The sequence below is a fragment of the Lissotriton vulgaris genome, chromosome 7 (assembly GCF_964263255.1).
Source record: "Lissotriton vulgaris chromosome 7, aLisVul1.2, whole genome shotgun sequence".
In the NCBI taxonomy this organism is placed as follows: domain Eukaryota; kingdom Metazoa; phylum Chordata; class Amphibia; order Caudata; family Salamandridae; genus Lissotriton; species Lissotriton vulgaris.
Window position 1 is genome coordinate 56038423 of NC_141695.1, and position 14690 is coordinate 56053112.

A 14690-nucleotide genomic window follows, 5' to 3' on the forward strand; every position below is an offset into this window, starting at 1 on the left:
GTGCTAAAGAGAGAACTGTGGCGTAGAGTGGGATTGCATGAAGTGGAGTTGCATACAGGAAAGTGGCGTAGAGTGTAGAGGCATAGAGTGGAATAGCAAACTATGTAGTGGCATAGAGTGGCATGCAATGAAGTGGTATAGCATAGAGTTTAGTGGCATTGAGGGGTGTGGCTTAGAGAGAAATGGTGCAGAGTGTTATATTGCACAGTGGAGTGGTATACACTGTAGAGGATCGCAATGGAATGGGGTAGAGTGGAGTGGAATTCAGTGTCATGGCATCGAGCGAAATAGAGTGGGGTGTGCCGTGGAGTGGAACAGTGTACAGTGGAATTGCGTAGAGTGTAGGTGTGTATAGTGGTATAGAGTTGAGTTAACATACAGTAGAAGTTCACAAATAATTTAGGGGCTTAATGTGAGTCTGGCAGTCCACAGACTATGACTAGAGCAGTTGGCTGCCCTCGAACCACCACATCCGCTGCAATTGCCAGTGAACCTTAATTCCCTTGCACTTGAGTGGTGGTAATGAGGCGGCAAGAGGGGGCACAACATGTGCCCCTCTGTGTGCATTCACACTAGTACCTGCACGGCATGGACTTCAGCAGTCCATGCAGTGCAGGTACTGCCTTTGCAATTCCCAATTCATATGCACTGCAGTGGTAATGCCAAAGAATAGCCTGCCAGGCAGGAGAAAACTCTTGATCTGGCGGCCGGTTTATGCATGGGTTTGGCAGTGCAGGAGTGGAGTGGTTCGCTCACTCAACGCCAAACTCTTAAAAAGGGCCATAGAGTTGAGTGGAGTAGAGTGGAATGCAATAGGGTCCAGTGGCATAGAGTGAAATGGCTTAATTTGCAGTGGCATAGAGTGAGTGGCATGGAGTGAATTTGCAAAGTGTGAAATGGCATAGAGTAGAATAGCATAGACGAGAGAGGCATAGAGTGGAGGGCCCTAGAGTGGAGAGGCATAAAGTGGAGTGGTGTAGAGTGTAGAGGCTGGAGTGGAATGGCATAGAGTGAAGTTCCATAGAATGGAATAGCGTAGAGTGGATTGACATACAGTGGAAAGGTGTAAAGTGGAGTGGCATATAGTGGAGTGGCATAGAGTGGAATAGTGTAGAGCTAAGTGGTATAGAGTGGCATAGTGGGAATATCGTATGGAGGAGTGGCCTACAGTGAAGTTGCTTAGAGTGGAGTGGTACACAGTACAGTCATGTGTAGTGGAGTCATGTGGGGTGGTGTAGAGTGGCGCAATCGTATATAGTAGACTGGCAGAGAGTCGAATGGCACAGAGTTGGATGAATTACATTGAAATGGCATAGAGTAGAATAGCATAGACGAGAGAGGCATAGAGTGGAGGGCCCTAGAGTGGAGAGGCATAAAGTGGAGTGGTGTAGAGTGTAGAGGCTAGAGTGGAATGGCATAGAGTGAAGTTCCATAGAATGGAATAGCGTAGAGTGGATTGACATACAGTGGAAAGGTGTAAAGTGGAGTGGCATATAGTGGAGTGGCATAGAGTGGAATAGTGTAGAGCTAAGTGGTATAGAGTGGCATAGTGGGAATATCGTATAGAGCAGTGGCCTACAGTGAAGTTGCTTCGAGTGGAGTGGTACACAGTACAGTCATATGTAGTGGAGTCATGTGGGGTGGTGTAGAGTGGCGCAATCGTATATAGCAGACTGGCAGAGAGTCGAATGGCACAGAGTTGGATGAATTACATTGAAATAGTGTGCATTGAAGCACTGTACAGTGGAGGGACGTAGAGTTTAGTGGAGTTTATTGATGCACTTATTAGAAATTAGCTAAATGAGGTAACTATCAGGAAAGTTACAGTATTAACTATTGTTTGGAAGCCTGTTATTTCACAGCTTGACCCCGTGGTTTCAGCGAGTTTCTTTTATTATCGTGTTTTGATTGCCCGATGGGATGGGGGTTTGGTTCTGTTGTTTCAATTTCTCTCTCAGGCACCTCCTTATGGGGACAGGCATCTTTATCAAAGTGTACTCTGAGACAGACCTTTGTGCTGAAACTTCTCCTCAGAGTGCAAACCATACATACTAAGATGAGCAAAAGAACTGCCATCTCCACTAGCATTATTCACATGCTATTTCCCACAATCAATTGTGTTAAAAACAGTAGCTGACAATGGAATAATAAACTTTCTAAACAAAATCTCAAAATTGTCTACAGCGTTTTGACCCCAAAGAGTAAGGGGGGGGCCATCATCTGGACAGTGAATGTTTAATGAGCAAAAGCATAGATAATAATAATAATAATAATAATAATAATAATAATAATAATAACAATAATAATAATAATAATAATAATAATAATAATAATAATAATAATAACAATAACAATAATAATAAAAACAATAATAATAATAATAATAATAATAATAATAATAATAACAATAATAATACAAATAATACAAAAAATAATAGTAACAATATTAATAATAATAATAATAATAACAATAATAATAATAATAATAATAATAATAATAGTAATAACAATAATAATAATAATAATAATAATAATAATAATGATAATAATAATAATTATTATTATTATTATTATTATTATTATTATTATTATTATTATTATTATTATTATTATTATTATTATTGTTATTATTATGCAGTGCGGAGTATACTAGGAGAATACATTTACCTTTGTGCTAGATCCTCTCTCTTGTATAACAATCCTTATACTTTATACTACAATGGGAAAAACATTATTCTCTATATAGTGTTGTATGCATATATATATTTTAAGCAGCACAGTTACAGTTATTGAAAATGGAGCTGCAAATTTAACGCAACTTTGCAAGACTGTAATAATATTAAAATCTTAAAAAGCAATTAAGGAACGAAATCAGTAGCAACTTTAAACATTGTACTGCAAAAAAAACAATTTAACAACATTATAAACAACAACAACTACATTAACAAACAATAACAACAACAAGGGGATTTGAATAGGCTCTTTTGCCACCTAGTCTGACAGAAAAAAGCAGGCATTTCACTTGTTGTGTGATCACTGAGCACTGTTTTATCTTTGGATTCTTTATTTATATATTATTTCTGTATGTTGTAATATTAATAGATTCCATTCCTAAAATTGTTCTGTACACACCTTATTTTGTTTAATTCTTGATTGTACATTTTTATTTATTGGCTATTTCAAAATCATGGTTTGATACCCTGTACATAGAACCTCTGTAATGTAGTCAGATATATCTCAGTGTGGCATTCCCCCCACTTACCCAGGTTAGGGGCTTCTCACTCGGTTTCTCTATCAGTCACAGATGTCCAGTTAGTTTCGAAATAGCCAGTCAGCACTTCACTTAGTTCTGTTCTATACGCATCTTCTAAGCAGGCATCAGGGGTCAGTTGCCAAAGGGGGACAGGTGTCCTGTCTTCTCCACAGTGTAGTCCAGTAGGAGTGGTACTTAGTCTGAGGGAAAAATGGCTAAGTATGGCACCCCGCCCTTCCTGTGCACAATCATCCCAGTAAGCAATAAATGGTTCAGACTGCTGTTTGCATTATGACCCGGGTGTGCACGAGAATACCCTATTATCAGGATGTATTATAATCAAAACATCCACTTATTTAATGCCTGTCATTGCTGCTTCCCTGAGTGTGGCAGTCAAGTTCGGTTGTGTTCCCTTTTTTGCTGAGGGGGAAGGGGGTTGGATCTGCCTGGCCATCCAAAATACAGTTAAATCACCGACTCATATGAGATTCACATCCGAATAGGGGACCAAATCGTCCCTGATTTTTAAATAGAAGTCACAATTTGACTATATTTGTGGCATAAAGGTTTAGCAGGCCCATTTCACAGCCATCTACCTGCTATAACAGCTTTGAAGCGTTGCATCTGGAAGGGGACACTCGGCACGATCCAGATCAAAACTCCTCTTGCATAGTTAGAGAAGATTGCATAATATAATGAATTCCCTGTCCCGCCCAGTTTCTCCCCAGTGTCTGTTCCTCCCCATCTATCAAGTGAGTTTTTTGGGAGAAATTCTAATTGGACCCCCTGTTGTCTCAGAAACAACTGTACCCTATGTCGTTTTTGAATGTGTTTATCCCCCAGACATTCAAGGTGACCATATTAATTGCAAACATCATCTTACCACACCTAGGATGATGCTGAGCAACCTGAACATTTTCTTCCTTCACTCCTCGACTTAGGTAAACACATGCATTCCCCAACTGTGTCCTCCCACTCATAGTAATCCCAATTCCCATCCCCCTTTCCACCTCATAATGTGTGATGCACTGTATAGCTTTCCTCTCTTCTAGCTATGTAAAGCAATAGCACAGGGGTTAAAGTCAACTACCCAGCACCTGTCGGTGTAGACCCCATAGACTGAGAGTGGTGTCACTCCAGACTCCCTATTTATTGCACCTAAACCACTATCAACATAAACAAGTCATTAGGTAACTCTGTATGAGTACAAATATTGTTCCAGTTGCAAATGTTGGCATTGCAAATCATTGATTTTCTCTTGGGGGTACCCAGTTATTACACTAGCCCCTACTCCCCTGGAAAGGGAGGAGGGCAGAGGGGGTTGACTAGCCGTGTCTGTCATCACTGCCCATAGTCCACGGTCACAAGTGCTTACAAATCCGCATTGGTGTCGAGCAGTGGAATCCACAAATTCTGTCCATTTCACAGTCATGTTTGCCACAATCTGCTCCATCTGGAAAGTATCAGACTTCAATGTCAGGGGTTATTCATGTCGGTTGAGTTTGGCGTGGCAGCCAGTTGTTCCTCTATTCTTTCAGTTTTAGTTGTGGCAATGACCACCTCCACTAAGGCTCTAGCTTCATTTCGCTCCATTTGTTGCTCTTAGAGGACCAATGTTTGCCCCTATGGACCACCACTCCAGGCTCCCACTGAGTACCCTTCTGATTCCAGTGCATGCATCATCTAGGTCTTCGAATATGTTGTGTTGTCCATGGCTGGCTCACTCCAGTGAATCTAGGCAGGGGGAGATCTTCTTCCTGGATTCTATCCAGTCCCATGCCTCTTCTGGTGTGGTAAAGAAGTTTGCTTTCCTTCAATGGTTGACCTTTAACTTCATAAGTGTAAGGAGCATGTGCTGCATTGTCATAGATTTCAATTTCTGTTTGATCACAGTGTAGGACTGCTTGAGGCACGGAACTCTTTGTGTTTATTCAGGAATATAAAAATGACATGATTATCAAAAGTCAGTTCCCTGTTTTGTCGAATAGCATGTAGTATTGCATCTCAGTCTCTCTAGCTAAGAGATTTTTCAATTACTGCTCACAGCAGCATGCCTGGCAGGGGTTTTGGGGCCAGCGCTCTATGAGATCTTTCCACCACAAAGAGGTCAGAAAGTTCAATGGTGGTTTGTATCCATGACACCAGAATCAGTCCAGTAGTCTCCCCTTCACTTCCTCAGGGAAGCCCACAGAGCAGAGTTTGCATTGATGGAGCAGATTTCATCTGCAGTCAGGCATTGTTTATTTTTGTGCTTCAAACAGACTGCATTAAAATTACCACACACATTTTTGTGCAAGTTAAAAACATGGCACATGAAAAATATATAAGTGAGGCCTAAGTCAGTCTGAAATGCTTGTGCTGAATTAACATGTGTTTTTGCAGTGTAGTGAAAAGTGTCCTTTTTAGCTTTGAAGATTAATAGAATGTGTTTCTCTCTTCCCAGCTCATCCCTTGCAATCTAAATTCACTATTACTGTATTAAAAGACTTTGGCTTGTTGCATATTTTGATAAACATTTTCATATAATAACACCTCTTTTTATAATGTGTGTGAATTAAATAATGCACCAAACACTACATATGAGGCTAAATACTTTTTGCATGAAAAGCTATCTAAAACATTAAAGCATGTTGCTGTGTGCGCTGTATTAACTGTGTGCGCTGTATTAACTGTGTGCGCTGTATTAACTGTGTGTGCTTTTACATTTTACACTAAATGCATAATAATGCTATGTTGCACATTGCACATTTATTTTGCATGTTGTCATAAATAATAGAAAAGCTGCTTGAAACTAATAGCTTGGCTAGGCAAACATTTATAAGGGGTATTAGTATGAGGGAGGGAAACATAATGGGCTGATTTACATGAAATTAATATTCTCTTTTTGTTTGTTTTATTTTTGGGGGCCAAAAACAATGGCTGCCTGTGAATCCAGCAAGGCTATGACTTGCAATTTAATGAGAAGAGAGCATGTGCAGACTGTGCCAGCTTTCCTAAAGGAGTCAAGGCCACTGTGAACTGGACATTCTTGTGATTGTGCCAATGTACAAGTTAGTTAAAGATATCTGTCCTGCTGCGCTGTGACAGGAAGGAAGGAGCAATTAGAATGAAACATTTTTCCTAGCAAATGTTGCAAATATATATAAAAATGTGTTTACTCATGTATGCTTCTTTTGTTAAAACTGGTATAGTCAGGATTTTAGAATGAGTCAGGATTCTGAGACCTCTTGCCATCATGACTGACCAACCACGTACAAGTTTTCCTGAAGATGCAACATTGTTGTGTAGTCTGGCAAGAATTAGAGTATAAATAATGACCTCTCTGGAGGCGTGGTTGCCTTTCTGCTCACTGGCTGGCTTTCAGCTCACTTTTGCTTTTTGCTTCATTCACATGGGTTAGGTACGAGAACGTCACAGGAGGAGATTGCTGAAGGGCGGATATTGCTTCTGAGGAGAAGGGCGTTTTTTTTTTCAAAGAGTACTGGCATGTCATATTTTGGCACTGCAGGCCACATTCCTTTGAGGTCTGGTGAAGGCGGGCTGCTTGCTCTTTAGACACAGACAGATGCCGAAGAGCAGCAACAGATAGAAAGGCTTTTTAGATTTAGACACTAAACTTTAAGTTTATGCTTTGACTAATTAATTAGGTTTGAAAAGATTTATTTGACTTATGCATTTAATTCTCTTAATGAGATATTTTTGCAAACTATTTAATTATTGGTTAGCTTTGCAAGACTATTTTTCTTAGAAACTCTTTAAGAGTTTTTACTGATATTTTGCGACACATTTTCTTTCCTACATGTAATGCTTATATGCAGACTGTAATATGTTCTGTATTAATGCTATTTTTCATGTTTTCCAAATTCTGTAACCTGATTGATATTTTACTAATGAATAAATGGTCAGAGAAAAACATAACTTTTGACTAGAAAATAAAACCCTTAAAATACTCAACAACTCTCTTTATTGGCCTAAATAATAATTGCATTTTTGACTGTTCAGGTTTACATGGTGTGAAGGGCCCAACACCTTTTTTCAGCGGTAAAATAGAGGTAGCATGATGTTTTGGTATTGAGAAATTACTGCTCTGTCAGTTTTTGGTAAGCAGAGAATGGTCTTTATTGATTTGTTTGGTGACTAATGATTATTGATTTTACCATCAACTATTCAACTAATGGATCATTGACCTTAAGAGGGAAGTAAAATAATTGCCCAAGTTAGATAAATGTCCAAGTCCTGATTCCTGACTCCAATGCTCAGAACCTGAAGACTGGCAAAGCAGTACTGGAAGGTGATGCAAGAAGTGGTGTGAGTATTAATAGGCTTGTGGAATATTGTTAATGTGCTAGGATGTATTTTTGAAGTGTTGAAAATATTAAGTTTTTTTTTTACTGTTGGTGACATTTTGTTCATTTTGAATTGATGGTGTTATTGATTATATTGGTCATTTCATAGGACATAATTTTTTTGGTTATTGATTACATGTTTTAACTCTTCATGTTAAATAGGTGTCTTGTTCTATGTTGTCTGGACACACAGGTATGCACACCTGTGGGAGAATCCCGGGAAGGAATAGCGGGTGGTAAATGGAAGCCACACTGCACTGAGGTTACTCATCTGTTGGAATAACACTGAGAAGCTAGGTAGGGCTGGCAGTGTTAAATTAGAGACTATTTTCTGTGTGAGTGATTGATAGCAACGAGTTCGCTGAAAGAATTTGGTGTGATGTCAACTAGAAAGGGTCACACTGAAGGAGTAGCAGGTTCATCTGAGCTTGAGTGACAGCAAAGAGTTCGCTGGTGAAACTTTGGTCTGATATCACCTAGAAAGGGTCACACTGAAGGAGTAGCAGGTTCTTCTGAGCTTGATTGACAGCAAAAGGGTTCACTGGTGAAAGACTGGGCTTAGAAATATCCTAAAGGATAAGTCCAAAGGAGTAGCAGGTTCTTCTGAGCTTGAGTGTTTGAAGAGTAAACGGAAGTTCTTACTCTGTGAAGAGTAAGCGGAATGTGTTACTCGCAGCAAATATAAATCTATCCTTTATTTAGTGGAACAGGCATAGTTACGCATGTATTTATGTTGTTACTAACAGAGTTATTGATTAAGAGAAATATTGCAGTAAGATTTTGTGGAGGGTCAGTAGTAGGAGTAAAAGTGACTGAAATTGAAACTGACAGCTTTGGAAAAAAGAAATTGCATTGAACTATTGCAAAAATGAAACTGTTTGAAGGTTTTAAGAAGCAGTTTTATTGGTGATGCTCCTGAAGGAACACCTGTGCATTTTATGTCTACCAATTTGGGACACAATACATGTATGTGGGTTCACCAATGGTGTAAGATTACTGAAAAAGAGGGTGCTTTGAGGTTTCCAAAAGATGGTACTTTTGAAATGAAAATATTGACAAATTAAGGGAAGTGGCATGTGAAATAAAGACACCATCTAAAGCTGCACAATTTGAGGCCTTAAGCTTGTGGGAAAAGACAGCAAGAGAGAAAGCAAGTGAGGATAAAAAGGTAAAGCACCAAATGCAGGAGAAGAGAATTACTGATGATAAAGAGCTTCAAATAAATAATAATTCAGGGGATGAAATAATTGGATGCAATGTTAACTGAATGTCCATAACTTGATGTGGTTCCCATGAAAAATACTGAAAATAGTGCACCAGTAAGTAGTACAGTGGCTACTGCTTCTGTTGAACAGAGAAAAACACAGAGTGAGAAAACTGTGCAAACATTTCAGATTGAGCCATTACCTGTTTATTCAGCACTGACAGTGATACCTCCAGGCGTTACTGCTTTAAATGTGCCTGATTCAGTCCAAGAAATGCAAACTGCAGATGCACAGATAATGCCTCGAAAAATGATGACTGTCCCAATTAAAATGGTCCCTACTGAAAAGGTTTAAAGAGCTGCAGAATCAGTGATTTTGACAGGGTTTATTTCAGAAACTCAGAATACACAGATTATTGAACAGAAATTACCCCAAGCACTGAAAGGTGAGGGAAAAATGGTACTTACAACATCTGCAGCCCAGGATAAAATGAATATATTTGAAAATGAGATTTTTCAAACCTGCTTTGATGAAGCAGCAGTGATTAAAAATATAGAGAACATGGGAGAACATATTAACACAGGCCATGAAAAAGAGAAACAGCTTAGTGTTTTAAATTCAACATGTGAACATGCAGAAATAACAGTCCTTGCTGTTTAAATAATGAAAATGTGAACCAGTGTCAGGAAAAAGAATTAATTTCCCTGAGTAAGGAAACAGCTGCATGTACATTAACTACACATAATGGACTGACAGATTTGGCTCAAACATATGAAACTGATGTTTTAGGAAGTTTTCCATTTCAGAAAGGTTTTAGGTTGTACATGGATGATGAAGCAAATGAGAAAATGTCTTCTTCCAGAATGCAATTTCACATTGTAGAAATAATAAAATATATTTTCAAATGCAATGGGTTTGAGAAATTAGGAGACAAATGGCAAGAAAACATGAGAAGAAAAAGGAACCACCAGACCTAGCAAGGAAACTTGATAAGGAAAAGAAGCCACCAGATCTAGTTGAGAAAAATAATAAGCAGAATGAGGGAGAAGCTTTTGCTTACTCATTGAGAGAAATGGTGGGAGAAGTGCATGTTCCTATGCTACAGAATAAAAGTGAACTTGCAGCATTTCTGAACACAATCCCACAATTGAGAGACAGATTTATGCTGTGGTACCCACAAGTAGATGGATTTGATGACGTATTAAAAGAGTTGTGCATTAATTTGTAAATGTTCTTTTACATTGCCATGCAAATTGAATTGTGGTTTGAATCTAAAGTTGTTGTGGAAAAGCCAGGTTTGATGCACAAAAACATGGAGAAATGCAAAGCAAAATATGCAAGTTAAGCAGATGCAAATGTCAGTTCAAAAACAGGTACCAATGGCAAGAATTTTTCAAACAAAGATGGTCCCACAAAATATGAAAAATCCTAACATTAATTTAAATAAGTTGTCCAGAGCAACTTTGAATTATTTCCAGAGACAAAAACAGAACCCTGTCCAACAGGTTGCTGTGTTTGAAAATAGGAGTTTTAACCCTCACAATTCTGAATTTACCCAGTCCATTGTGAAGGCAGTGGATAGTTCAGATTTAGTTGCAGGAGTTCTAAACAAAGAAATTACAAACATGGTTTTAGAAGAATTTGCACTAAAAATAGGCCCATTTGAGGAACATTGCAAAACTGTTGTCTGTGACTCAGGCCTAGTGGAAAAACAATTATTTTGCAAACTAAGCAGCTCAGATTACTGTGCATCAGATAATGTTATTTTTCATATTCTGATGAGGATGTACAATTTAAAATGGCCCAACAAGAGACAGCTATGGTATTGTTTTCAGAAAAGACAGTTGAAAAATTATCTTCTGCTTTGGAAAAAATAATAAACACAGAAATAAGAGAGTTCACAGAGAAGGATGCCAGATTAATAAAATGTGCAGAGCATATCTTATTAAAGTTAGAACCAAATGACATGTATTCAGGAACACCCTCAGGGTCAGAAATGTTACCAATAAAAGGATTTTTGATGGAATTGATTGGAAGTTTGTGTAACTTTCTGATCACATGTTCACAGAAAATAAATGAAAAGAAGAGAATAGTGCAAGAGATTAAAAGCATGTTTTTTCCATGTTGTCCTGTGGTACCGAATCCAGCCAATACATTTTGCCACATTCCATGTGCTGAAGAATGGCTTACTTTTATTCATTTTTGCAAAGTCCATGTAAAAGTGCCATTGCATGAGAATAGTCAGGAGTACTGTCAAAAAGAAGATGAATACCTGGGACACAAAATTGGAAAGGGAGGTAGAAAGGTGTCACTAGAGAGGGTGGAATTAATTCCCAAGAAAAATCCACCTCAAATTCAGAAACAAGTCAGGAATTTTTGGGGAATGGTTATCTGCTTTAGAGATTGGTTACCAAACCTTTCCCTAGTGGCTAAGCCTTTACTGAGGCTGACACACAAGGGTGTGTTTGATCTGCTTCCATTGGACAACAATTGCACAAAAGCATTCCTAGAGTTGAAAGAGAAAAAATGTTGCGCCCCAGCACTAGGAATGAAAGTTTATTTAAAAGAAAATACCCCAATTTGCAGTGAGAGGGAGGGCAGCGCTCTCTCATTGCCTTTTCAAAAAGATGAATGTGTTCAAAGGTCTGTGATGTATTGCCCAATGACCTTTGATCCTGACTTCACAGAAATGTCAGCAAGTGAATTGGGTTGTGATGAAACTGAATATGAGTGTCTAAATATCATGAAAATATGCATAAAGCCAAAATCAGACTTTAAGGATGAACGTCTGAGTCAGCCCAACAATGTCCATTTTGTAGATGGCCCATGTTTGAAAGGTGACACATTAAAAGCAGCACATGCTGTGCTCCTTATGTAATATGTTGTCAAAGCTTCATGGTTTTTAGTAGTCACCTCAGCCCAAAATTTGAAATTGATTGCCCTTACCATAACATGCAGTATATCTGCTCAATTGGGAGTCACTGTTGTCCTGGGAGAGAGAAATGCTAATTCAGTTGCACACATTTGTGTTCTGTTAGCATATACATTCAATGGAATCTTCACAGTTGAATTAAAAGAGGCTCAAGAAAATGTTTTTGAAGCAGCACAACAGGGTTGCATCAGAACTGTTTGTGAGAAAAGTGGCAACTGCATAATGGCAAACGTGGTATTGCAAAGACTGATGGCCAGGTATAGATTGCCAGTTTCTCTGAAATCAGATCATAATGAAATCTTAAAGATAATGAGTGCAGAACAACAGATTGGACAAGGAATGGATTGTACCTATCTGCCTGAAGTGTTAAACATAATAAAGCAACAAAAAGGCAGCACAGAGTTACCTTTTGCAAATGACTGTGTTTCAGAAACACCAAAGTGGCTTGAAAATGCATATGCAAATGCACTTGTGGAAAACACTGATGAGAACACTAGCCATTGCTGTGTAGGTCTGGTAGATGTACAGTGTGCATTTTCTCACCAGATTGCAGCTGCTACACAAGATCTGCATGCTGGATGGTGCAACAGCTTTGATCTGAGAGCTGGTGTGCTGAAACATCTGAATCTGATCAAAAAGAAAATAAGAGTGAAAGGCCTTGGTTGAAAAAAAGTGCAAAGGATTGATGGTGCTCTGTCAGAGTTTCTCAGCACCTAAGTAGTCTAATTTGCATGTAAAAAAAGGTACAGAATGCCACACTGTATGAGCATACTGATGGCAAGCCGATGACAAAGAGCAAAGAAATGCTAAAACTGTCCTGCTGAATTCTCCTTTTATTATTTTAGTTACTTATTTTAATGAAGACTAACTATTCCAAGAAGCTACTTGCAGAACTCTGCACTAAAACATTTGAGCTTGGCTATATGTGATCTGATTATAGACCAAACTTGTGTTTGCCTTAGAAGTAAAATTGTTAGATGCTCAGCTTTTGCAAGAAGAAATGTCACTGGTGAAATTAAATATGTGTGATGAATTTTAAACCATTTGAATATGATTTGAATCATCAGAAGGGTGGATTGATGGAGTAGATTTCATCTGCAGTCAGGCAGACTGCATTTAAATTGCCACGCACATTTTGGTGCAAGTTAAAAACATGGCACATGAAAAATATGAAAGTGAGGCCTAAGTCAGTCTGAAATGCTTGTGCTGAATTAACATGTGTTTTTGATGATTAATAGAATGTGTTTCTCTCTTCCCAGCTCATCCCTTGCAATCTAAATTCACTATTGCTGTCTTAAAAGACTTTGGCTTGTTGCATATTTTGATAAACATTTTCAGTTAATAACACCTCTTTTTATAATGTGCGTGAATTAAATATTTATTTATTTATTTATTATTTAGGCTTGTAGAGCGCGACAGCTACCCGTAAGGGTCTCCCGGCGCTTAGATACTGCAACTAAAAAAGATGGTTGACCAAATAGTTATAGATCGAAAAGCCAGGTCTTGACGGCTTTACGAAAACGTATGATGCTGTCCTCAGACCGAATGGCCAGAGGAAGAGAATTCCACAACTTGGGCCCCAAATAGGAGAAGGAGCGACCTCCCATTCTAGAGAGCTTGATCCTGGGGACAGAGAAGAGGCATTTAGAGGAGGAGCGAAGGGAACGGGAAGGAAAGTAAGGTTTTACTAGGGTCTGTAGGTAACTCAGAGCCACCTTGTGCTTGATCCTATACATGTAAGTAAGGGCCTTGAACTTCACTCGCGTCTCGACCCTCAACCAGTGTAGATACTGGAGACGATTAGATATATGGTCAGTTATGCGGCAACCATTAAGAAGGCGAGCTGCGGCATTTTGGACTAATTGCAGGCGTCGGGTGATGGCCTTGGCCACCCCCAGGTAGAGCACGTTGCCGTAGTCAGACCTAGAGGTGACCAAGGCGCCCACCACTGTCCTTCTTGTGTCATCAGGCAGCATCCACAAAATCTTGCGAAGCCAAGGTATAATGGTGAAGCATGTGGCAGATACTTTGCTCACTTGAAATTGCATCATAATAATGCACCAAACACTACACATGGGGCTAAATGCTTTTTGCATGAAAAGCTATCTAAAATATTAATCAATAACAACAAAGGGTAAGGCTCTATAGCAGCAAGGCTGAGCACTTCTAATCCAACAACCACAAGAAATTGCCAATTATGCTGTTCATTCAAAGTCTAATTCAGCAAGATGTGCAGATCAACCCTCAAACCATCTTAAAGCTCATTAGTAGCTTTTATTTTTCACCATTTGTTTTTTACAACATTTTTCTAAATTTTTCAATTTGTTTTTAATATAGAAAATATATCAACACTATACACTTAACTACTATACAAAACATCATACACAAAAATAAATACAGCACATGTTTGTGGAATTAAACAATTCAAACCATTCTCGCCATCCCACTCGTTACACATTCAAACCAGTCCTACTTAAAAAAGAAACAATATTATACGAACATACTGCCCACCAAACTTTGCTGCTTACAAGTATTGTTCGAAAAAATTATGACTATACAATTTTTTACACACATTTTTGTTTCACAAGGCCATGAACTTGAAATAAATCCAACTGAATGCACGTGCTATTTACACGATACACATGTTTGGTGGTTCCAAAGGTCTACGCGTTTCGAGCCCCCCTTAATCTAGGGGTTCTCATCAGGACCAACCTTAAAAACAAAAACAAAAAACAATAATCAAAACTTGACCTTACACTTTCTTTAAGAGCGCACAACCTGTCTTACCGTCTAAGCTAGCTTACCTCTAAGTGAGCTTGAAGCACTTAAATGGCTCTCTTTAGGGCGAAGAATCTAGTACCACAGAGAGGAGATACAAGAAAAGAAGAGAACACATGACCGTCCTGTCTTAGAGAGTCTACGCAGTGCTAGCATTCATGTGGCTCGGGTGGATA